This window comes from Saimiri boliviensis, chromosome 9 (assembly GCF_048565385.1).
Source record: "Saimiri boliviensis isolate mSaiBol1 chromosome 9, mSaiBol1.pri, whole genome shotgun sequence".
Lineage (NCBI taxonomy): Eukaryota > Metazoa > Chordata > Mammalia > Primates > Cebidae > Saimiri > Saimiri boliviensis.
In genome coordinates, this window is record NC_133457.1 from 83,960,155 (window position 1) to 83,985,436 (window position 25,282).

Here is a 25,282-nt window from a genome sequence, read left to right on the forward strand (position 1 = left end):
TGCTTCCTGAAAACACCCCCCAATAAACTACGTAGACCTAAATCCTTGTGTCAGAGTCTATGTGTAGGAACCTATATTTGGGCAACCAAGTCCCAATTAGTCCATAAGATCTCATTGATCAGAGATCAAATTGGATCTTTTGAATGATCAATATTAAACTATTTTGAAAATCAAGAGAGAGGTATTATATAGAAAAACTTGATACATTCATTTGGGTAAAACCTCATAAATTCTGGAGAGAGATAGAAAATCTGTACTCTTGTGTCTCCCATAGGAAAGATTTGTGGGACTTACGTAACAAGAGGGTATCTACAATTTAGTTGAGGAAAAGTCATTAACTTTGAGTTATGATATCATAAAAGCACTACATATTTTGAATGAGAAGCTCTAGGGAGTCTTTTAGAATATGCTTTATCTGTAGAAAAATTAAAACTAGCTTATTCTTTATTTAATGCTTTGATAAAAAGAACCCTTTTGTGTTTTTAGCTAGCAAGGGATGGTAAATAGAAATTAAATGTTTAGCAATTTTATTTTCTATTGCTACTGTAAGAAATGGTCACAAACTTAGTGACTGAAACAATACAAATGTATCGTCTTAGAGTTCCACAGGTCAGGAGTCTGACGTAGGTCTCACTAGGCTAACATCAAGGTGTCAGCAGCATTGCAGTCCTCTCTGAAGGCTGTAGGGGAGAATATCTTCCCTTGACTTTTCCAGATGCTATGGGTACCCACATTCCTTTATTAATACCTGCTTGCTCCAGCTCCAAAGCCAGCAATACTAAATCTCTGTGACTTTTTTTCCATCATACACCTCTGTATGTGTATGGGACTATGACCAGGAAATGTTCTCTGCTTTTAAGAAATTATATGATAGACTGTGACCATCTTGATAATCCAGGATAATCTCAGAATAACTTGAATTACATCTATAAAGTTCCTTTCAAAAGTAATTAGTGTTGTACAGCATGATGGGTTTTGATACATCTATACATCATGGAATGGCCAAATCACTCTAATTAACATATGCATTACCTCTCCATAATTTTTTTTTTTTGTGGCATGAACACTTAAAATTCACCCTTTTAGCAATTTTCAAGTATAGAATATATTGTTATGAATTATAGTCACCATGTTGTATATAGATGTCTTGAACCTGTTCCTCCTCTCTAACACAAGTTTTTTTTATTATTTGCCCAATATCTTGCAAAGTCTGTTTTGCTATGTAAGGTAACATGTTCACAGATTGCAGGGAAGAGGGTGTGGACATCTTTGGAGGATCATTACTCTGCCTCCTACAGTACCTATTGCTACTACTTAAACATTTGCAAATAGTCACAGAGGATCTCATTATTTAGTTTACTGCTCTTACTGTTTTCTTCTAAGAAATGTAGAAAACGTATATTTTTAAAGACTTGCATAGGTTAATTTTCAAGTTGAACATCTGAAATCTTTTAGCAATTTCTAAAATTGCAGTCTAATTTACATAGACAAAGATACACAGACTAATTGCACAGCTCAATGAATTTTCATAAACTGAGCACACATGAGAACTGTACCCAGCTGAAGAAATAGGACATTTCTAGCATCCAGAAGCTCTCCTCAGGCCCTGCCCTACTCTTCTCAATCACACAAAGAAACCACTATTTTAAATTCTATCACCATAGATTAGTTCTGCCTCATTATTTTACGTAAAAGAGTCATTCAGTCCATATTCTTTTGTGTCTGGCTTTTTTCACTGAATTATTATGTTTGAGAGAGTTTCCTACTTTGTAGCGTGTAGCAATAATTTGTTCTTTCTCACTGTTACATAGTATTCCATTTTATGAGCATACTGTAATTTATTTATTCTATTGTGACATTTGAGTTGTTTCTAGTTTTTAGCTATTAAAACAATTGCTACTGTGAATTTTTTAGTATAGCTTTTTGTAGCCATATATGTACATTTCTGTTGGGTACATACCTAGAAGTGGAATCATTAAAACATACCATGTGTATCTGTTATTTGGAAGTACTGATTGATACGGTTTGGCTCTGTGACTCCACTCAAATCTTGCCTCAAATTGTAATCCCCATGTGTCTAGGGGGGGAACTTGGTGGGAGGAGATTGGGTCATGGGGGCAGTTTCCCCTATGCTGTTCTCCTGATAATGAGGGAGTTTTCATAAAATCTGATGGTTTTAAAAGTGACAGTATCCCTTCCTTTCTCTGTCTTTCCTGCCACCATGTAGGATGTATCTTGCTTCTTCCCTTCACCTTCCTCCATAATCATAAGTTCCCTGAAGCCTCTCCAGCCATGTGGAACTGTAATTCAATTAAGTCTCTTTTGTTTATAAATTACCCAGTCTCAGGAAGTATCTTTGTAGCAGTGTGAGAACAGACTAATATATGGATACATGGTCTTCCAAGTGTTTGCACAAGTTTACACACCAACCATTAACGAGCATCCCAGTTGATCCACATCCTCACTGACACTTGCTGTAATCACTTTTTAAAATTGTAATCACTATGGTTAAAGTGTAGTCATGTTTTTGTTGTTGTTGTTTTTTGTTGCTGTTGTTTGTTTGTTTTTGAGACTGAGTCTTGCTCTATTGCCCCGGCTGGAGTGCGGTGACCTGATCTTGGCTCACTGCAACCTCTGCCTCCCAGGTTCAAATGATCCTTGTGCCTCAGCCTCCTGAGTAGCTGAGATTACAGGCACCCGCAACCACACCGGGCTAATTTTTGTATTTTTGGTAGAGATGGGGTTTCACCCTGTTAGCCAGGCTGGTCTCAAACTCCTGACCTCAAGTGATCCACCTGCCTTGGCCTCCCAAAGTGCTGGGATTACAGGCATGAGCCACCACACCCAGCCTGTTGTTGTTGCTTTTAAGGTAGAATTTACATATGATGAAATGTACAAATCCTAAGGTACAATTCAGTGAATTTTGTCAAATCTAAACTTGTTTGAACTTTAGGGTTCCAAGTTGTATAATTGTAAATTTTCTTATCAAGAGGGCTTGGGAGAATTAAATGCTTTGTGCTAAAGAGGGAAAACTGTACTTACCTTGTGCTGATATGGGTGGATAATTAGGGTCTGTGGAATGCTGGTTTGTGTTGTTAGTATATTTCCTATCTCAGAGGACATTTACCTACTGACCTGACGGGCATTAGTCCAGAAAAGGAAAAAGGCGGAGCAGTGACTTTTGAGTGTCAGAAATGTTCCATAGTGACCTAGCTTCAGAGAGTCTGCCTGTTCTGCCCCAAGGTCTTTCCGTGGGTGCCAGGCCACCAGTATGTGATAAGAATGAACCCAAGAGCACTGAGATTTCGAAGTTGCCTCTTTCTTCCTGTTGCTCTTGTCACATTTCTGTAAAAGTCATATGCAATAAGGTATTTATGGCATGGTTAAAACACATTCTCCTCCATGCCCCTGTTCATACCAGTCCTGATGCTTCATGCTTAGCTTCACTATAGAAAATGTACTATGTAGTAGTAATTTGTCTGCAAGTAAGGAAGATGCAAAAAGCAGCTGGCTGATAAAAAGATGGTGACCTGGATGTTCTCCCTCAAATGAAACACCCTCAAATTTCATTTGAGTAATATGTCAGTCACTCATGGAGGCTGGGTGTCATGGATAATTGGCTCTGCTAAGATTAGGCACATTCATCTGAATCTTGTTTATTTCCATTATAAAGGAGGATCACAACCTCTAAGGGCTGACATAAGGACTACAGGAGAGAACTTCAGACAGAATATGGTACAAAATGATACTTTAGTGATTTATAATATACGCTATTTATTTGTATAAACTGCTACTCTCTTCCCCTCCTTGACTTATAGTCCAAGACAGTTTCTGAAGCTTTTTCCACATTTCATTTAGACTTCACAATAATCTTCACAGTAACAGGTAATAAAATTTCCGTTTCACCTATTAGAATCTGAGGCTCAGAGAATGGTTTAGTTGTAGCTCCAAGACAGATACAAAATATTTGGTGGTAGAGCTGGGGTTTTCAATAAACATTGATCTTACTTCAAAGTCCTTGTGCCTCTCATGTGTTACGCTGGATCATTTTAAGGTCAAAATTGCTGAGGACTGTACAGTCTTACAGTACAACTAGTGCTCAACTTACGACCACGGGTGGAACCCCGGAACGGTCTTAACACGATTTGGTCATAAGTCGAGTAGGCTATATGTACAGTTGAAATGGTGCACGCGGAGATTGTAGTGCTGCCGGAAGCTGGTCCGCACTGTCGTACGCCCAGCTGGGCAACGTTTGTGCTGCCAGACGCAGAGCAGTCGTGGCTAGCGATTGTGGTCGTAAAGTCGAATGGTCGTAAGTTGCATAGGCTGTAAGTCGATCAATACATGTAATAGTGAAAGTATTGCAAGACCTTATGCTACTCTTTTTAAGCCCTTTTAAGAAAACGCAAACTGTTAACTTTGGAGGGTTTTTTTAGGGACAGGATCTTGCTCTGTTGCTCAGGTTGACGTGTGGTGGTGTGATCGTGGCTCACTGCAGCCTCGATGGCCCAGGCTTAAGTGATCCTCTGACCTCAGCCTCCTGAGTAGCTGGGCCCACAGGCAAATGCCACCACAACTGGCTAATTTTTTGTATTTTTTGTAAACATGAGGCTTTCATCATGGTGCCCAGGCTAGTCTCAAACTCCTGGATTTAAGCAATCCACGTGCCTTGGCCCCCACAAAGTACTGGGATTACAGGCTTGAGCCACTACATCTAGCCAACTTTTGAGATTTTAATTTAAAGCAAACAGCAAAGCAAAACAAAGCAAAACAAAAAACACATAAAAATATAACAAAAATCAAAACAACCACCAAAATTCAAAGCAACATTTGTCTCCCGACACCATAGAGGCTATACGATGTTGGACATGGATGTCAGTTGCTTGAGGGAATGTATGGTATTTAAGAGGCTTAACAATCAACAATCTAGTGCTGGAGGCAAGGTAGGCATATGTAAAATTTTTTTTAAAATCACAAGATTAAAGGATTCAGACAGCATTTTTTTGAAAACTAATGGATAAAACATCATGATTAATTAGTAATTGGTGATCAAATGTATTGTTTCTCACCTTGGTGGAAAGAGAAAAGAGTAGATGGTAATGTTTTATATCTGCTTCATATTCAGGTTAAAAGATGGTCAGTTCATCTTATTTTCCTTTTTTTCTCCCCTCTAAACGGTGAGGAAGCTATGAATCAAAGATGAATGATACCAGCAATGGGGCACTTCTCATTATGGGCAGGAATTCTTGTTTCTTCAGACTGGCTTGACTGCATTGATTAGTTTTTCCTGCTCTGAACTTTTGATACATGACACTTTGCACGGCTGCTATAAAAATTTTTTTTCTTAAATTCCAGACCCAGTCAATGTGTTAAATGAGTAGAGTAAGGGCACATAATTAACATAAAATTTGCAGATCTGGCACAAAATGAAAATATAGACCCCATTTAAAACAATAAACAGAATGTTCTTAGTGCCCCAGAGGTTCCCAGATGCCCTCTGCACTCCCAGCTTTCCTAAGGATAACCACTTTCCTGACTTCTAATAGCATACCTAAGCTTGGTCTCCTTTTAACTTTTACATTCATGAAATCATGCATGATACCTGGCTTTTTTTGCTTAATATCATGATTGTGAGATTTTCTCCAAATTTTTTTGTGTGTGATTGTAATTTGTTTATTCTCATTGCTTGATAACATTCATTTCATAAAAACCTTAAAATTGTTACTACTGGTATCATAGTAAGTTTCCCTTTTCTCAACACACACACATGCACGCACGCACACACACACACATACACACACACAGAAACCCTGTGCTGAAATTAGTCTACTCAGAATAGTGGCGGGAAAGGGAGGGTTGCATATTAACTGGGTTTTGAGTTTTGAATAGGCTATCGGTTTTCCTGTAGCCATCATGTGTTAAATTTCCAGAAGATATTGGTGACATTTAATATCATATCATCTTCTTTTCCAAATGGAAAATTGTTTTCTTCCAATGAGTGAAACAATGCACATAACTTTAGCTGGTAACATACCAAATCTGTATTCAGCCTGTTTTTCCAGTTCTGGGAACCTGACAACTTTCCTTTCATTTCCAAGCAGTTGGTTTCTAGTTTTTGCCGGTTAGTACAATGATTATCATGAAAAAAAATCACATGTACATGCCAAACAGAAAAACTCACAGAAATGAACCACAAGCAAGATGTGCATTGATTAGCTTGTTTTGAATGTAAATATATGTCATCAAGCATTTTCTTGTAATATTTATGAGGTTTCTGATTGTATTATCTGTATTTTTTTAAAAAAGAGGATTGTTGATATATAATTCACATAACCATACAATCCAGTCATTTAAAGTATACAATTTGATGATTTTAGTATATTCAGAGTTGTGCAATCATCGCCACCATGAATTTTTAAAATTTTTTATCACTTCTCCCCAAAATCTTATACTCTTTAGTACACTAGTCACTCCTCATTTGCTCTCTACCTTTCTTCCCACCTCCACTTACCTAGGCAACCACTAATCGACTTTGTTTCTATAGTTTTGCCTGTCCTGGATATTTCATCCTAATGGAATCATGCAATATGTGGTATTTTTGCAAATGGCATATTTCACTTAGCATAATGTGTTTAAGGTTTATCCACATTGTAGCATGTGTTTATACATCACTTCTTTTTATGGCCAAATAATACTGCATTGTATAGATATACCACATTTTGTTCATCCATTTATCAATTGATGAACATCTGGATTGTTTCCACCTTTGGCTAGTAGGAATGACAGGTTTTCGTGTAAAAATATGTTTGTATTGTCTTCTGTGTATAACTAGAAATAGAATTTTTGGTCATATGGTAACTTTATATTTAACATTTTTAGGAACTGCCAGACTCTTCTCCAAAGTGACTGCACTGTTTCATATTCCCACCTGCAAAGTGTGAGAATTCCATTTTCTCCACATCTTCATTGAAATTTATTATCTGTCTTTTTTTATTGAAACCATCCTAATGGTGTGAGGTTGTATTTCATTATGATTTTGGTTTGCATTTCCCTGGTGGCTAATGCTGCTGAGAATCTTTTCATGTGCTTATTAGCCGTTTGCATATCTTATTTGGAGACATGTTTATTTAGATCTTTTGCCCATTTGTAACTTTGGTAATTTTTCTTTTTAGTATTAACTGTAGGAGTTCTAGGTACTAGAACATATTCCAGATTTTATACACAGGTCTCTTAAGAAATGTATGATTTGCAAATATTTATTTCACATTCTGTAGGGTGTGGTTTTACTTTCTTGGTAGTGTCCTTTGAAGCAAAAAAGTTTTTATTTATGATGAAGACCTTCTGTTTTTCTTTTGTCATTTGTGCTTTTAGTGTCATTGAGCTTTATTCTTAAATGTGACTTCAAAGCATTTTTGATTTGTTAATGCTTAAATTTTATTGTATTTTTTTCTGGAACATGTATGTTTACTATCATCTTAGGAAAGAATTTCTGATGGCAAACCAGACAGTGTTTTATATATGTTTTTGGAGGTTGAAATTCATATTTGTTGCCTAAGGCTGGTTTAACATTTTATTTTTCTGAAGTGTTTTTTTAAGAAAGGAAGTAATGGTACCCAAAGGATGAATGACTTGCAGTCAACTACAGGATCAAAATATCTGGTGGGTAATTGACATCTGATTATCTTGGCAGTAGACAAAAGGGCTGGAGATAATTTGTCTAATAATGTGTACTTATTGATTCTGGGTCCCAGGCTGGACGAAGCATTGTGGGAGACTGATGATCAATACAGGACAAGCTCTGTTCTGTTTAGGATCTCATACACTAGTTGGAGGAGACATATGAGGAAGCAGTTCATGAGCACGCAGGAAGTAATTCATGAACATACAGGAAGTAATTCATGAACAATCTTTTTAATTCCCAGAGTATCCAGTATAATGCTCTTCAAGTAAGTCTTCAGTAAATATTTAGGTAATTAATTGAAATATCATACGGAATTAGGGAATTATACAGTACAGATTGTAACTGTAGTGTGACCTTGAGCAAGTCACTTCACCTTTCTGAGCCTCCATTTATTCAACTGTAAATGGAGAAAGTAAAAATGCTTAGCTCAAAGGGCTGGGCTGTAAGAAAGGGCAAATGAGAGAGACACTGCCTATAAATGTGCATGTGACTGTCAAGACTCATGCCTACAATAGACTGAAGAACAGAAGCAGCAGGCAAGAGTGGTTTAGAACTTGGGTTTTGAAATCAAACAGAACTCGATGAAATGTGGTAGCTATGTGCTCTTAGAAAAGTCCTTATCTGTAAAACCTACTTTATAGGACTACTGTGTGGATAGTTTAAATGAGGTAATAGGTACAAAACATAAAAGTATGTAATTCTCCCAGGATAACAGTGTGTTTTGGGAAATAACACAAACATAGGACAGAGAACACTAGACTGGGGAAGGTCTTAATTAGAGAACTTAAATCAAACCTGATAGAAAGCCACTGAAGGACTTTAATTGGTGTCTTTTTTTTCTTTTCTTTCCTTTTTTTTTTTTTGGATGCTTGTCTCAGACAGGAGAGAAGGCAGTCTGCTATATTGAAGAAAGTCATGTGATGGTGACCTTGAGACCTGGGTTTGGTTCTAGGTCTGCTACCAGTTAGCTGTGTGTCTTAGACCAGTCATTTGACCCCTCTGGGCCTTGTCCCTAGGTGAGTTTATTCTGAGAATAAACTCAAAGTTGATAGGTCTTACTTTCCTAATGGTGCCATAGTTAGATTTCTGCTGAAGTTTAGAAAACAAAGAATGTTCTGTCATTTTGGACTGCAGGTCATTTTCTATCAACCACATAGTTGGTGCTTTTGAATATCCTTGATGGTTTATATGAACATGTGAGTATAAATAGAAATCTACTTCTGACTGAAGAGATGCTCAGCAAAATGTTCCAGGTTGTTCCTCTTTCTGTGATGTGACTGACATTTCTAAGAAATTCCCGCAGTGCATTTCTTGAACATTTATGGAAGTATAACATACACAGAGAAAATGCTCAAATCCTCAGTTTCCTGCTCTTCTAGTTTTCATGAACTAAACACACCCAGGAATCAGTTCCTCAGTCAAAAATAAAAAATGACTGGGGCCTTAGATCCCTGCTTGCTCCTTCTTCTGGTCACTGTCTCCCCCCAAAATAGCCACAGGTTTCTAAAAGCATAAAATTGTTTTAAAGTGTCAAAAACCTCATTGAAAATAATGATTTATGGGTCTATAAATATGTTTAAATGCCATTCATAAACCTAATTCTTTGCTTGTGCAAAACTAAGTGTGTGCAACACATTTGAAAAATAATTTGTCAGTATGTCTCAACATCTGTTAACATGTGTATGCTATTCTGTTCTTGGAAATTTATTCGAAGAAAATATTTCAGAAAGAATTATTTTGTATTCATGAATATTTTCACTTCACAATTACCTCTAATTGCTAAACCAGGAGGTCATCTAGACTTTCAATAATAGGTGAATTATTAAGTAGTTTATAGATGCAACCTTAAAATATTTAGCAGCCATTTAATGGAAAAGTACTTAGCTTGTTAATGTTTAGTAAAAATTAAAAGTGAAAAATTGTAATGTGCTAGAACCATATCTATAATACCCAAATGCATATGAGCAAGGTCAGGAAAATATTTAGGAAGGGATACTGGTTGCTTTCTACATCTGTTCTGTTACAAAATTGTTAGTGTAATTAAAATCTGATGGGAAAAAATAAGCATGTACAGGCTTTTTTATTTAAAATGTAGAATATTTTAGTACTTATCTATTATACATTTCAAAATAGCTAGAAGAGAATAATTTGAATGTTCCAGGCATAAAGAAGATAAATATTTAAGGTGATGACTATCCTAATTACCCAGGTTTGATCTTTACACATTATATGAACGTATCAAAATATCACATATACTCTGAAAATATGTGCATCTATTGTGTATCAATAAAAAGTAAATAGTAAAATAATAAAATAAAGAATATTTTATAACAGTACAGTGTAGAGACTTTTAGAATACAAAGGAGAAAGAGGATTGCAATTGCAAAGCCCTTTTTAAAGCTAAAGGTCAACCAACAGCTATTAAAATGACAAAAATGTTTAAGTACAGCAACATTCAAAACTGGCAATGACTCAAGGAAATAGGCACTTTCATACATTGATGGTGGGTGTATAAATTGCTACAGCATTTACAAAACAAACAATCAATAATTGTTAAACTAAGAATGCATGTGCCCTCTAACCCAACCATTTTGCTTTTGGAAATCCATCCCGTTAGTAACAGTGGCAGGACTCAAAGATATGTGTATCAAATTCAGCAAGGTGTCATAGAACCATTTGTCCTAAAAAAATAAACAGTCACCAACAAAACAAAACCAAGTACCTGGACACAGACTGAATGCCCATCATCTGTGCAAGGATTGGGTAAATTGTGGTACATCCATAGACTGAAACATTTTGTAGGTATAATAAGGAATAAGTAGATATTCACGAGTGACTTGGAGGAATATTCATGAATGATTGCTAATTGAGAAGAGAAGGTTGAAGAGTAATGTAAATAATACAAACTCATTTTGTTAAAACATTATAAAACGTGACACATTTGTGGAGTCTTAGGGAAATATGTGAAATGATTCTCTGGAAATAAGGATCTATCTGTTAACTCTTTCTTAATATATCTTTGTACCAGTGAGCTTGAATACATGTTATTGTGTAATTTCTGAAAAGAAGTTTAATTTTAAAAAGTTAATACTTTTGGCTGGGCATGATAGCTCCTTCCTGTAATCCCAGGACCTTGGGAGGTCGAAGCGGGTGGATCACTTGAGTTCAGGAGTTGGAGACCAGCCTGGCTAACATGGTGAAACCCCATTTCCACTTAAAAATACAAAAAATTAGCTGGGTGTGGTGGCGCGCACCTGTAATCCCAGCTACTTGGGAAGCTGAAGCAGGAGAATAGCTTGAACCTGGGAGGCGGAGGTTGCAGTGAGAGGAGATTCCACCATTGCACTCCAGCCTGGGCAACAAGAGCAAAACTCTGTCTCAAACCAAAAACCAAAAACAAAAAACTTTTTAAAAGTCAATGATTTCTCCAAAGCACTTATACTTGAGTACTGTACAAAAAATTATGTGACATAAACTTCTAAGTATGGAATTATTACTAATGTGACTATTTCATCTAATATCATATAGTATGCGTGTCAGAATGTACATATTCCACCTGTGTAGTTTTGTGAAAAATCCAAATACTTCTAAAATAACATAAAACCAAGTAAGAATATTTTTATTGAATGCTTATTTTGGTTCATATGAGGATATTTTAAAAAGTAGAATTGTAAAGCATCCTTAGATTTTTTTTTTTTTGGCAAATATAACATTTTTGTAAGTGTTAATCTTTTCATTCCTGACATTTACAAATACTCAAGTCTCACTTTCAGTTAGTAAAATGCTGCCACCCTTTCCTCTGTTTACCTTGGATGGGGTGGGGCAGAAACTTGAACCAGCATCCAGATGTAACTGCTGGCATTCCTGATGCTTAACCCTGTTCACACGGGCTTAACTTGCTTCATGGGAGGGGTGGGGCTCCCATCAGCCTCATCCCCAGCAACCACCTGCTTCATGGTGACAGGTAAGAGTTCTTGATTCCCAGAGCCACAAACAGAACAGATGAAACATGAATAGAAATTAGATGTCTGGCCCCTGGGATCTATAACAGGTAAAGATGCTAAAATTTTTATTTTCCTCTTGCCGAAAGCTCATCTGATGAGGGACCTCTTGCAATCAGCTAAGGGGCCAAATGGTATCTTTGATTTGCTGGAGAAATGAGTACTTATGGGAACAAACTTGGTTAATTTCTTTTAAAATTCTAGTAAAAAAATAAGCATAGAACATAAAACCTGGAGTCTTAACAAATTAAGTGTGTGAGTTAGTTAACTTTTTTTTTTCCACCTAAATTTCTTTTTCAGTGTTTTCAGGTGAGAAAGCTCTGACATATAATTTTCACTTCTTTATCCTCCAAACCATAGAGCAAAGAATTATGGTGTGTATCACCCTGAGTTATGAAGTACCCAGACTACAGAAAAGAAAGGCTAATTGCCTTGGGTCTCAGGGAACACTGGACCTCCAAGAGTTTGCTTCTGTTACTTCTGCTTCTGTTACCAACATGGGATGGATTCCAAAAAGCAAAGCTGCTCCTCCTGAGGACACAAAGTAACCCCCTTAGACTCCCTGTAGCTATTGAGACAGCTTTGATCCTAAAGACTTGTTAATATATTACTTTGGAATTCAGCATTATAATATTTTAGTTTGTGAGAGGGACTCTTCTTAAAGGTTCCATTTAGCTTTCAATTGATACTTTTTTGTTAAAAAAGTATAATTGTAATAAAAAAGAAATACCTTTTCCTTGTAATTTTCCACTTTATATAATGATATCTTACATTCATCCTGTGAGGGAGAAAAAAGCAGATACTGTTATTCTTATTTTATGAATCAGAAAATTGAGCCAAGAGAGGTGAAGCTACTTGCTAAGGATCTCCTCCTGTGAACAAAAGTAGCACAGACAGGTTTATCTGAAAGTACAAGAGGCAATCTATCCTACTCAACAGCATGTAGGTGAGAATGATACTTATGAACACTAATCAGTTGTTAATTCTCTCTACATAAGGCCCAGAGCCTCCCTACTTTGGTAACTCCATGGATGTCTTGAATTGGAGCAAGAAGGTGTGGTATAGCATACCTAAACCCCCGTTTCTTATTCATATGTATATCAGTCGTTTGTGTTGGTAACTGCCTGAATAAGTACATTCACTGTAGAACAAAATAAACAAGAATACAAATGTGGCGTATATTCAACCAAACATACACATATTTATAGTCACAAAGGCCAGCCCTCATCAGTATATAGTGAATGCAATATTCACAGAGGTGATCTTTTAAGTAAAATGTGTAAGGGGCAGCGGATGTATTTTGACAGCCACAGATAGAATATGTCTTCTAGAACCTCTTCTTGGCATTTGGTTCAGTGCAGTAGAAATTGCTGTATGTTATTTTCAGAAGCCACTGACATTTCTCCATTCAAAGAAGTTATTGTTCTCATCTCAGCTGGTGCTTTTTTTGTGATGAAACACTCATGGCAATACACAGAGAAGATGCCGGAGGATCCATAAGAAGACTAGAAAGGTGGAAACCATATTTTATGATATACCGAGCAGTCGAATTCTACAAGTACATTGTATTTAAAAAAAAAAAAAAAAAAAAAAAAGCACAGGTTTGGTTTTGTTTTGTTTTGTTTTTTAACTTAACCTTGATTTTAAAGGTTACACCAGCACCAAATGTGCTGCAAGAACAACAACCTCTGTCAAATTCCTCCTTCTGACTCTTTTTGGGATGTCCTTACAAGTTTCTTACATACATTCTGCAAATAAATCTCTTGTCTTGGGAAGGGGACACAGGAGGACACGTACTCTACGCTTCTTTCCCAGTGAAGAAGGGAAAAAGGAGTCACTCTGCCTTGAATTCTTTTGCTAATCAATCCCTACGTATCCTCAGGCATGATCACTACTGCCTTGGGCCTGGAGCCTGCCAACGTCCTCATGAAATCAGCTGATCTGTAATATGGAGGCTGCTGACTTTTGTGCTGAGAGTGCCAATTCCTGGTCTTACTGACCCCAGTTCTGTTGGCTAACTGTTCTCTCCGAGTGTCATGGAAAGTGTAATAACACAATTTTACCTTTTCACTTGCTCTTTTATGAGAGTCTCTATCCACCCTTTAATCTCAAACATACTTAGGGGCTACTTCAAAGAACTCACTCCCCTACCTGTAACACTGCTCCAGTATCCCTGAATCAATGTTGTGGCTTAGACTTCCAGATCTCCATTAAATTTCTCTTAGTGGTCCCACCTCACACACCCTCCAAACCTGTGTGGAAACACTTGAGTCCTTAGAACAAATATGGTTTAGACACAAAGAGGACCCATCTCCATGGATTAGATCCTCAGGTATCCGAAACATTCAGTTTTAAAGGTAGCCTTCTTGAGGCCATGAATAAGCCAAAGGGAGAGTTGTCTGGTAAGTCCCCACCCCCAGAGGTGATGGGGGAGACTTGAGAGGCATATACAACAGCTGTCATAGGCTCTTTATAACCACATTATTCCTCAAGGGTAATTGGACATGCCCAGAGGCCAAGCATCCCTTGGAAGAATTGGTGTTGTCTTGGGAGCACAGTTTTCTAGAACAAACATGGGAGTTTTCATTACACTCCTCAGTGCTCCGCTGTTCTTATCCACGAGCTTGCTGCCTTGTCAGGGAGGTGATGTAGAACAGGGTTTATTTTTCCCCTTAACCTCCTTGATTTGCCAAGGATGACTGATTTCATTTGTAATTCAGTATCTGTCTAGGTAAGAGTGCCCTTAGATTTCACTTGCAGAGCAGAATGGAGGCGAGAAAGATGAGTCTGGAGAAACTGGTTCCACCCAAAGGAGAAATGGCTTTTCGATGTCTGAAGGCTGGAGAGCCTCATGTGCTCCACCTTGTACCTTTTGGTCACCAGGCCACCCCACAGCTTGACTTTTTCTCTGTATTACTTTGTTAAATGCTCAACTATTCCATCAAGTCATGTCTCTCCAACTTAAGTGGCATTGCTCCATAAGCTTTGAAATATTTCTCTGAGGTCCTCAGATCCTAATACTTAAAAACATTCCCCAGGCTTCCTTCCCTTCATACTTACTGAGTTTGTATTCACGAAACCTCTTGCCATTAATACTTTCATAAATTATGTCAGATGTGTGCTATTGCATTTAAATCCCAAGCATTCTTATCACCATTGTCTCAACTATTAATACGATTATTTCAAGTCTGATATGGGCCATGAGTGTTCTTGGGCTGTCTTTTGTTGTCTTTGAGGTGATTCATCTTTTTCTCACCCACTGAAGGCACACAGTAGGCGTGTGCCAAATGAATAAATGGGTCTCAATCTACTAATCTGTGAAGTGGGGAGGCCTATTTTAAGGTCCTGTTCAGCCCAAACATTTGATGATTTCTTAAGGCTATGTCATCATAGCTGCTGAGGGGACTGTGCCATGCATTGGATAAACAAGTTAGACATGACAGCACCCTGTGACTGGTGGAGGACATTGACATGCACATACAGCTAAGGTCATAGAATGAAGACAAGTTCATTGTACACAGGATTGGCTTTAGGATGAAAGTGTTTCCTTTTGAAACATGAACAAATGTTTTCAGAAAATGCTTTAGAAAAGATAATGAAAAGAGGCCAGGCATGGTGGTTCTGCCTTTAATCCCAGCACTTTGGTAGGCTGAGGTTGGTGGATCACCTGAGGTCAGGATTTTGAGACCAGCCTGGACAACATGGTGAAATCTGGTCTCTACTTAAAAAAAAAAAAAAAAAAAAAAAAAAAAAAAAAAAAAAAAGGGCCGGGCGCGGTGGCTCAAGCTTGTAATCCCAGCACTTTGGGAGGCCGAGGCGGGTGGATCACGAGGTCGAGAGATCGAGACCATCCTGGTCAACATGGTGAAACCCCGTCTCTACTAAAAATACCAAAAATTAGCTGGGCAAGGTGGCTCGTACCTGTAATCCCAGCTGCTTAGGAGGCTGAGGCAGGAGAATTGCCTGAACCCAGGAGGCGGAGGTTGCGGTGAGCCAAGATCGCGCCATTGCACTCCAGCCTGGGTAACAAGAGCTAAACTCTGTCTCAAAAAAGAAAAAAAAAAAGAAAAAAAAATGCAAAAATTAGCCAGGTGTGGGGTGGACACCTGTGATCTCAGCTACTCCAGAGGCTGAGGCAGGAGAATTGCTTGCACCTGGGAGGCGGAGGTTGCAGTAAGCTGAGATTGTGCCATTGTACTGCAGCCTGGGCAACAGAGCCAGACTCTGTTTCAGAAAAAATGAAGATAATGAAAAGATAGTTTGTTTTTTACATCTTGAAATAGCTAAAGCTTAGTTTAATCCTTCTATTGTGTATTGAAAGTATCTATGTAGGACAAGCAAGTTAGAGATCTCATGTACTACCTGAGAACTATTAGGCATTTTTGTTAAATACATAGATTTTAGCTGCTCTTGTCACACATACAAGAGTATGAGATGATAGATATGTTAGTCTGCTCCAATAAGTAACTGTATTATCTATATGTATTCCATAACATCATGTCGTAAACCTCAAATGTATACAGTATAATGTATTTAAAGAAAGCATCTCAACTTTAATCACTCTCAAGGTGATTGGTTGGTATGTTGGACTGTTATTTATAAGCTCCCAATGAGAAAACTTATATACATGTGTTATGGGACTGTTTCTGATTTGAGATGTTTACACCTAATGTGGGACAAGCTACATAGCATTGGAGACAAACCAATATGGGCTTGAATTCTGGATCTGACCTGTTACCTACCAACCCTGAGCTCTTAGCCACTGTGAAACTCAATTTTCCCATCTATGTAACATATAGTATGTATATGATTTCACCTATGTTTCCAGATTTTGAGTATCATTTGATGTGTTTATTGTACTTTTTTTTCCAAACAACAAATACACATTTTAAAATTTAGCACCTATTATTTTAAAATATAACTGACATGTTATATTAAAATGAGTTTATCCTATGGTTTCCAGTTTTTCAGACAGTCAATAGGTAGGAGGAGTTTTCATTTATAAAAGTGAAATGCATGCCAGTGAGAAATAAAATATTATCCTTAAAGAGAGGACAAAAATCCCAGAAAGTGACCCAGAAATACTCTTAGAAACAGTAAGTATTTAATTTTCCCTAAACTAGAAAACTCGTCATTCAGGATGGAGTGCAGAGGAACTAAGAGAAATAGAAGTAATAATGATTGCTATGGAAGAAAGATCCTATGAGGTGACACTGATGGCTCAAAACTACCACCCTTCATGGCCAGGTTGAAAAGCTCCAGATGGAACAAAAAGAGAAGGAGCTGTGGACCCATGGAATCCCCACCAGGCCTGCCAGATGAGTGGCGCCTTTCTCTCCATGTCAATGAGGAAAGTCCTATGGTGCACCAGACTTTGTCTCCAAAGTCCTCATTTAGTGCCACTTTGATCATCAAGTCCCCAGTTACCAGTTTGAGGCTGGTTTTCCTTCTAGTGGGATTGACCTGTTACAAGGACCCAGCAGCATAGAAACCAAAAACCTTAACCTCTCCAGTCTCCTGCCTGTTTATATATGTTAGTTTTGGGTAACTCCCATTAGACTCCAGGAAAGGGATTTCAATTTTGATGCAGTCAAACATTCTCCTTTTGCAGTTGGAGAAACTGTACCCAGGACAGCCATGTGACTTGCACAAGCAACTGGCTAATGGCAGAGCTGGGGTTAGAACTGGTTTCTCCTGACCCTAAGTTCAGGGCTCTTTTCATACAACTGTGCCTATTCTATGCAGAACATCACTCTACAAAGAGACACAGTTTAAACACTCATCCATATTGCTTAAGGAAATAGACATTTTTTTTGTGTTCATTTGCAGCAGCTTTGGGAGGAGACCTTCTGTGAATAGACCTACTGCTGAGTGGCTGATTCCCTGAAGTTCCAAGAAGAGATTAGATGCCACAGGTAATGAGGAGAGATTCCATGATGAGAGCTCAAGTATGACTGTTTTTGGGCCTGGTCATGAAAGAAAGCCAGGATGAGTTAGAGCAGGCTCATTAGGGCTGGTAAGCAAGGCCAGGGCCACTGAGATAAGATTTATTCTAATGAAGGCATTAGGGAGTGCCTCCTGCCATTTCCTGTGCTCTGTTTCTGTTTTTGGCTTATGCAATCCTGCAACCTATGCTAAATCCTTTGTTGTGATGTGTCCAGGTGGATGCCATACATCCAGAAATTCTTCTTTTACACAAAAGAAAATGAGGCTGGATGAAGACTGGCGCTGTCTCTCAAATATCCTTTTATAGGATTTTTTCCTTGGCTATGGCATTCTAAATTGTATAGCCAAGCATCTCCTCTCCTTTTATATATGGAATTCTAAGTTATGCCTCATAGGAGCATTATGGGTCAGCACCATCAGTGGGAGAATGAAGGTCTATTTTTGCATTGTCCTAGAAGGTAGACACTAGACACAAGTGGCTATTTAAATAAATTAAAATTAAGTGAAAATGAAAGTACACTTTGAAAATCAGGAGTCACATTTCAAGTGCTCGATTACCACATGTGGCTGGTGGCTTCCAAATTGGTCAATTATCATCACAGAAAGTTCCATTTGGCAGCACTGATTTATTCGATAAAGATGAAAGAAGTGGGTTGGGAAATTTACTAGATTAGATTAGATACACTAACTCTTCCAATTGAAGCAGTGAAAATGTCGGATGGAATTTTTTTTTTAAATCACATAGTGCTTTATTGAGCTGGCATTACAGGAAAAAAGGAATCTACAAGCTGTTCCTCTACCCAGAAGTGAAAACAGAACCCTATAATTCAGGTAAACACTGCAGCTGGAGCGTCCTTAAGGGATTCTAAGAACCCTGGGGGAACTTGAGCTTTTGAATTGCTCTCCAGGATACAGGGTGTAAGAGGTAAATTTTAGGGCCCACCCAAAGTGAAAGTGTTTGGAGATTGCACAGTGCTTGCATCCGTTAATGGCTATGCCCTTGGAGATAAGGTGAATTGGAAAGAAAATCTCTCTATGCAGAAAGGAACATCAATAAAACTTGGGGTTTTTAACCTTAATGCTGAATGGAGGGAAAATGTCTCTTCTATAAATATGTAATCATAAACCAGCTCTGAAGTGGGTTTTAGTTCGTTTTTACACTGCATGTGCAGTCTAGAAAATGTCACTCAGATCTTCTAATGTAAGTGATACTAGATATTACCAATTTGGTAACACACTTAGGCACCTGGCTGATGAAAATGTATATCATTTTGTAAAACCTCAAATTCCAACTCACATTAAAAAATTCCAAGAGATAAAATTTCAAATAAAAATGAATAGCTCATCGTTCAGAAATTTATAATGCACAAGGAAAGATGCTATCACTAATGAAAACCAGCAGATAGAAGAAAAATGGCCAGATTTAGAATATAACATAATATATGCCAATTAATTTGAAAACTTAGCTGAAATTATAATTTCCAAGAAAATGCAAATAATCCAAACTGCACCCACTATCAGTGGAAAACCTGGATATAGCTAGAGTATTCAAAAGATTTACATTTGAGGTTTAAAATATTTCCACAAAGAAAGCGCTAGTTCCCAATTTTCAGTGAAGTCTACTAGATATTCTTAGGATAAATAGTTGGTTAAATAGTTCTGGTATTATACAATCTATAAGAAATGTTATTCTATAAGAAATGCTATCCGACTCATTGATGAGATGAAGTAAACTTGATACCAAATTCTGACAAAAACATGAATGTTACAGGATAATTTTACTAACTAGCACAGATATGAAACTAGATATGAATGAACTTCAACTAGATATGAATGAACCAAATCCAGCAAAATATAAAAATTATATTTATCACTGGCAGATTTATCTCAGTCTGATATTAGATAACTCATCAATGTGATTCATTTCATTAGCAAATTAAAGGAGAAAAAATATCTGATTATCTCAATACATGCAGAAAAATCATCTGATAAAATTTACCATTCATTAACAAAAACAAAATATAAAGCAGTCTCTCAACAAACTAGCAATGGAAGGGAACCTTCTTAATCTAATAAAGCAGGCTCTGTCCAATGTATAGCCTACTTAATGACAGTAGTTTGAAAGCATTTCTTGTAAGATTATGAGCAAGAAAAAATGCCTGCTATAGTAATTTCTTTTCTTGATGATACTAGAGATCTTGGGAGGATCAGCAAGGTAAGATAAATATCTCAAAGGCTAAAATAAAATGTTCATTATTCATGGATTATACAGTTGTCCATACGATACACCTAAAATAAAGTTTAGTTAAATATTAGAAATAATAGAATTATTAAGGTAGCTGGATACAACTCAAAATATAAAATTAATTGAATATTCACAAACCGGTAGTGATTAATTGTATGAAGCAGTTTTAACATATGCCATTTAGAAAAAGAAACATAAAAATATAAATTACTTAGGGTTTAATATACTAAATGTTGTACAAATGCTTTATGGAAAAATAAAATATATTGAAAAACATTTTTTTAATCTAAATAAAGTGCAGAATATACAACATACCTAGATGAAGGATTCGGTAGAGCAAAGATGTAAATTCTCACCAAATTGATCTGTATATTTAATGGAATTGCAAGCAAAATTCCAGCAGGGTTTTTAAGGCATGAAGCTTGAGAAGATGATTATAAAATTATCTAAAAGAATAAAAATAGATAAAACACTCCTGAAGACAGAACAAGTTATATTGTTTTCTTTTTTCCACTGAAAGTGAAAAACATTATTATTATACTAGTTGAGATAGCATGCTGTTCATGCTGAAATAGACTAATGGTCTTGTGGAACATAATACAGATCTCAAAACAAACTTCTGCCTGCCTGTACATTTGATTGATAAATCTTGAAGAGCAAGTATATTCAGGGTTAGACTAGACTATGCAGTAGTAGCAAATTCCCCCTCACATTTCTCGTAGTACAAATCCAGTGTGAGTTGTCTGGCGTAGGTGGCGATGCGTATGTGCTCTGCTCCTCAGAATCACTCAGGGATCCAGGCAAACAGAGCCTTCATGGCCTTGTAGTTGTACTTTTTAGAACTCTGTGGCTTGTTTTGTCTCTGTGGCACAGATAGCAAGAATAGGAAGGTCACGTGCCAGCTCATAAATGCTTTGGCTTAGGAGCGACATGTCATAAACCTTTCCTCATAAATTAGCCGTGTGATTCCATATAACTAGAAGGGAACTGAGAAATGTGGAGGGCTATATGGAAATTTCATAGGTAACAAATATGACTATTAGTGGGTATCAAAGATCATAAGCAAACTGATAGCCCCTTTTATAAGTGGTTTAAGAAAATATTTAAAATCTTGGGGAGAAATGGTCAGGTGGCATAAGCAAAAGTTTTAATAGCCAAAAACAAAAAAATACAGATGGCTCAAAATATAGAAGATGATCCTAAAATGAATTCGTAACAATAAAAGTTAAAATTAAAACCAAAATGGGACACCATTTTATACTACCACTTTGGTAAGATTTTACATGCTTGAAAATTAAGATGTAGGGGAACCGAAACTTTCATCCACTGTTGGTTGGGATGTAATAAATAGTACAAGAACTTTGGAAACCAGTTTAGCATCTAGAATGGTATAGAAACTATGCATTTCTGTAATGCAAGAATCTATTTCAAGAGACAATTGTGTACAATACTCAAGTAACAGGATATGTGATTCAGGTTAACCCCAAATTGAAAACCACCTAATTTTGATTTAAAAAAACTGAATCAATAAATAGTAATATAGTCATGCAATGAAATAAAATTCAGCAGTGAAAAATGAATAAATACATAATAGCTAAAGGCCTCAACATGGATGAACCTCAGAAACACAATGTTGAATGCAGAAGCAAGTCTTAGAAGAATACTTAAAGCATAAGTCTATTTATGTAAGTTCAAATAAAACTAAGTTATATGCATACATAATATCTATCATATAAATTCTATAAAAATCATATCTGATATATGTATTTACATATACATAGATAGAAAAACCTTTAAAAATTGAAACAAAAATGATTCACACATAAATTAACATCAGGAATGAGAGAGGGATGTGATCTGAAAGAGACACACAGGGAAGGTTCTAAAACATGGATAATTTTAAAACTGGGTTACGGAAACACACCCAATTCTTTAAACTATATGTATTATACACCCTTGTATATTTGATCTCATAAACAATAGTGAAAGTTCTGAATTACCTGGAGTCATCTAGGGAATAGAACTGCAACCCATTTTCATCAGGTCAGTTAGCTGCTTCTGCCACATACATTCCTCAGCATCCATTCTAAGATGGAACTTTTCTTCCTTCCTCCTCACTTATTCCTTGGTCATCATTACTTTTTACTAGGTTGGTGCAGAAGTAACTGCGGTTTTTGTCATAAAGCAATGCAAAAACTACAGATTACTTTTGCACCAACCTAATAATATGTTAGCTATCTTCCAGAAATCTATGGACATCTCTCATTCTCTAACTACAATTTCAACTCCTAGTCTCTTGTTTTAGCATAATATAATTTCTCTGTGTGGGGGGGCAGGGAGGGAGAAAGAGAGAAATACATAATTCAGGGCACAGAAGAGAACTTAGAAATAACAATTTACAAAGATATTGTATCCATAAGGCAAGAGCAGGATGCTATATAATGGAACACAGTGTATGAAAGAATCATTTTAATTAAAAGAGACAAAAAGTGAAGAAACTCTTAAAATGTAGAACAGCAAGAAAAGAAGACAGAACGTTTTAAATAATAAGAGACATAGAGTATCTATCAAGGAGACACAACAGCCAGCAAGTAGTCGTGCCAGAAAGAAATAACAGGGGGAGTGGAGGATTCTAAATTATCTAAAGCAATATAAAAATATTTTTCAGAGCTGAAAGAAAGCAGTTTTATTTAAAATAGAAAAGACTCGTATCTGGATCCTGATTATGAAATATGAGAGCACTAAGGATGAAGAGGAAAAAAGTTATTTTGGCAACGGAATTATTATTAAAAACATAAGATACTGGAAAAATAAAGGAACAGTGTCTTCAGATTGTTTAAAAAAATTATTTTCCTTCTTCCCTTTATTTTTTCCTCCTCCCATTCATCCATCCATCCATGCATCCCTCCATCCATCCCTCCCTCCCTGCTAACTCATCTTTCTGGTTTCTCTTTCATAGTCTAAGCATTCCTGAGCTATTTCCTTATAGCAGTTGCTATGTGCATTATAAACAGATATGTTAAGTTTTTCCTCTTAAATCCAAACAGTATTATTAGGTTTCTTTTTTTGTTGTTGTTTTTTGAGACGGAGTCTTGCTTTGTTGCCGAGGCTGGAATGGAATGGCATGATCTCGGCCTACTGCAACCTCTGCCCCCCAGGTTCAAGCAACTCTCCTGCCTTCTCAGTAGCTGAGATTACAAGCGTGTGCTACCATGTCCAGCTAATTTTTGTATTTTTAATAGAGGCAGGGTTTTGCCATGTTGGTCAGACTGGTCTCCAACTCCTGACCTCAAGTGATCCGCCCACCTCTGCCTCCCAAAGTGCTGGGATTACAGGTGTGAGTCACCGTGCCGGGTCTAGTTCTTCTAGTATGACATTTGTTTGTTGCACCGTTTTTAGATCTACATTGGAATTTTTGACCTTGTGATTCATTTTTACCAAAATAAATTATTATAATGCACATTATCCTGAATCTTGCTTTTTCTTAGGTAATATATCACACACCATACACAATGTCAATACGGATCTAATTAGCTACTCATTCAATGCCTAATAGTCTCTTGCAGGGATTTACCACAATTTATTCATCCACTTGCTCATTAAGAGATATTCCATTTATTTCTAATCAAGTTCTAGTCTCTTCATGTAGTAGAGGTTCAGAGAATTAAGTGGCCAAAGTGGGGAGCTGGGAAGATTCAAATAATTATAGTGTATTTCAAAAGATTACACTGCATGACACTCTCCATTCAATCAACTTTCTACACAATATTCGATTTCAACACAGAGCTTATCACTGCATATTTGCTTATCACTGGAAATACACCTCCAGGTAGCAGCTTAGATTTCCTTCTAGAGAGAGGTACATGAGTTATGCATGATGCAAGGATATATTTTCCCTCTTGAATGGACTTCCAACTACTCTTAACTCATGTTTACTCCCTAAGCAAGTGACCAGAATGACAAACTCCACAGATCTCTATCTTGTTTTTAAACATAACATGCAATCCCAGCTTCCAAACAGGTAATCTTAAGTATATACGTAGAGCTTCCCTGAGTGAGAGATGATGAATTATAATTGAATTTTGCTTTCTAAGCTAATTGCATAAAGCTATATGCTGCCTTTTTTTAAACCTGAGCTCTATCTACTCAATAGACAGAAAGACATGTTTCAGTGAGCACTATATTACTTTGCGGTGTGAGAAATAAGTGCAACCACATCAGCTTTATTTTCAAAACTAATTTCATGAACCATGAACTTAATTGAAAAAAATTCACTGGAGTCTACAATAAATAAGTGTAAAAATACGGCATTTGAGAGTAATACTGGCTTTGTCTGCAGCAAGACTAAACTAATGTCCTTTTCTTTAAATTCACCACTGCATTATCTTTTCCCATGACTTTTCAGAATTTTGGGCCAAAATTCAAGTATTAATTTTATCACATTAATTGTCTCTTACAGAAATTAATAAATTAATTTAAAAATCTAAGCACATTTATTTTCACTATAGTTTTCTTATTGCTCACTAATAAGCTTTTTTCCAACCACGGTTTCAGTCATTGTATTAATTTTGGTTGATTTCATAGATAATATAATTAAGTATTTTGATTTGTAATGTTTTGTTTTCAGGAAGGGTGAATACTACATTTTCAGTGACCTAGAATTTTTTTTAACCAAGATACAACTATTTCAAAAAAAATTGCACAGGTATCACATGTGCAGATTTTGAGTTTTAGACAATTGTATAATATGTGTACTACTACCCCACATAAGATACAAAGCATTTGTATTCCTCCAGGGAGTTCCTTCGTGCTCCTTCCAGTCCAGTCTCCATCCTTCCCTTCTCATCTCTCCCCAAGAAGCCACTACTTGATTTCTATAATTTCTATGATAGATTAACTTTTGCTAAATTTAGATTTCAAACACAGTGAAGTCACACAGCACATAGTCTTTACTTACTTAACACTGTATTTTTGATACTCAACTATGTCGTTGTGTATTATAATTCATTATTTTTATTGTTAAACAGTATTAGAATATATGAATATTCTATAATTTAGTTTTTGTTGCTGGACATTTGGGTTATTTCCAGTTTTTAGATATTTTGAATACAGTTGCTGGAACTATTATAGTACAAGTTTCTCTGTGGACTTAGGTTTTTATTTGTTTTGGGTAAACACCTAGGAGAGAAATTGCTGGGTCATAAAGTCAAACATTGTGGAAAATTGCCAAAATGCTGAGAAGTGACTTTTCCACTTTATACTCCAAGCAGCGGTGTACAAAGGTCCCAGTTGTTCTATACCCTTGCCAATGTTTGCTGTTACAGTGCATCCCATGATATGATAAATGTAATTTCCTGGTTCTTCTTCCCATCTTTTATTTTATACTTTCTCAGTTTTTCCTACTTTAAT

At 36.6% G+C, this 25,282-nt stretch overlaps 1 protein-coding gene across 1 annotated transcript in view; it reads left to right on the plus strand.

Moving 5' to 3' along the window:
- The window catches only part of LOC120367937 (uncharacterized), a 769,718-nt gene that overhangs the window by 112,393 nt on the left and 632,043 nt on the right, over positions 1-25,282 (plus strand). Inside the window, exon 2 of the mRNA XM_039479820.2 lies at positions 17,512-17,597. The gene's annotated coding sequence lies outside the window, so the exon portion shown is untranslated. The remainder of the gene's footprint in view (positions 1-17,511; positions 17,598-25,282) is intronic.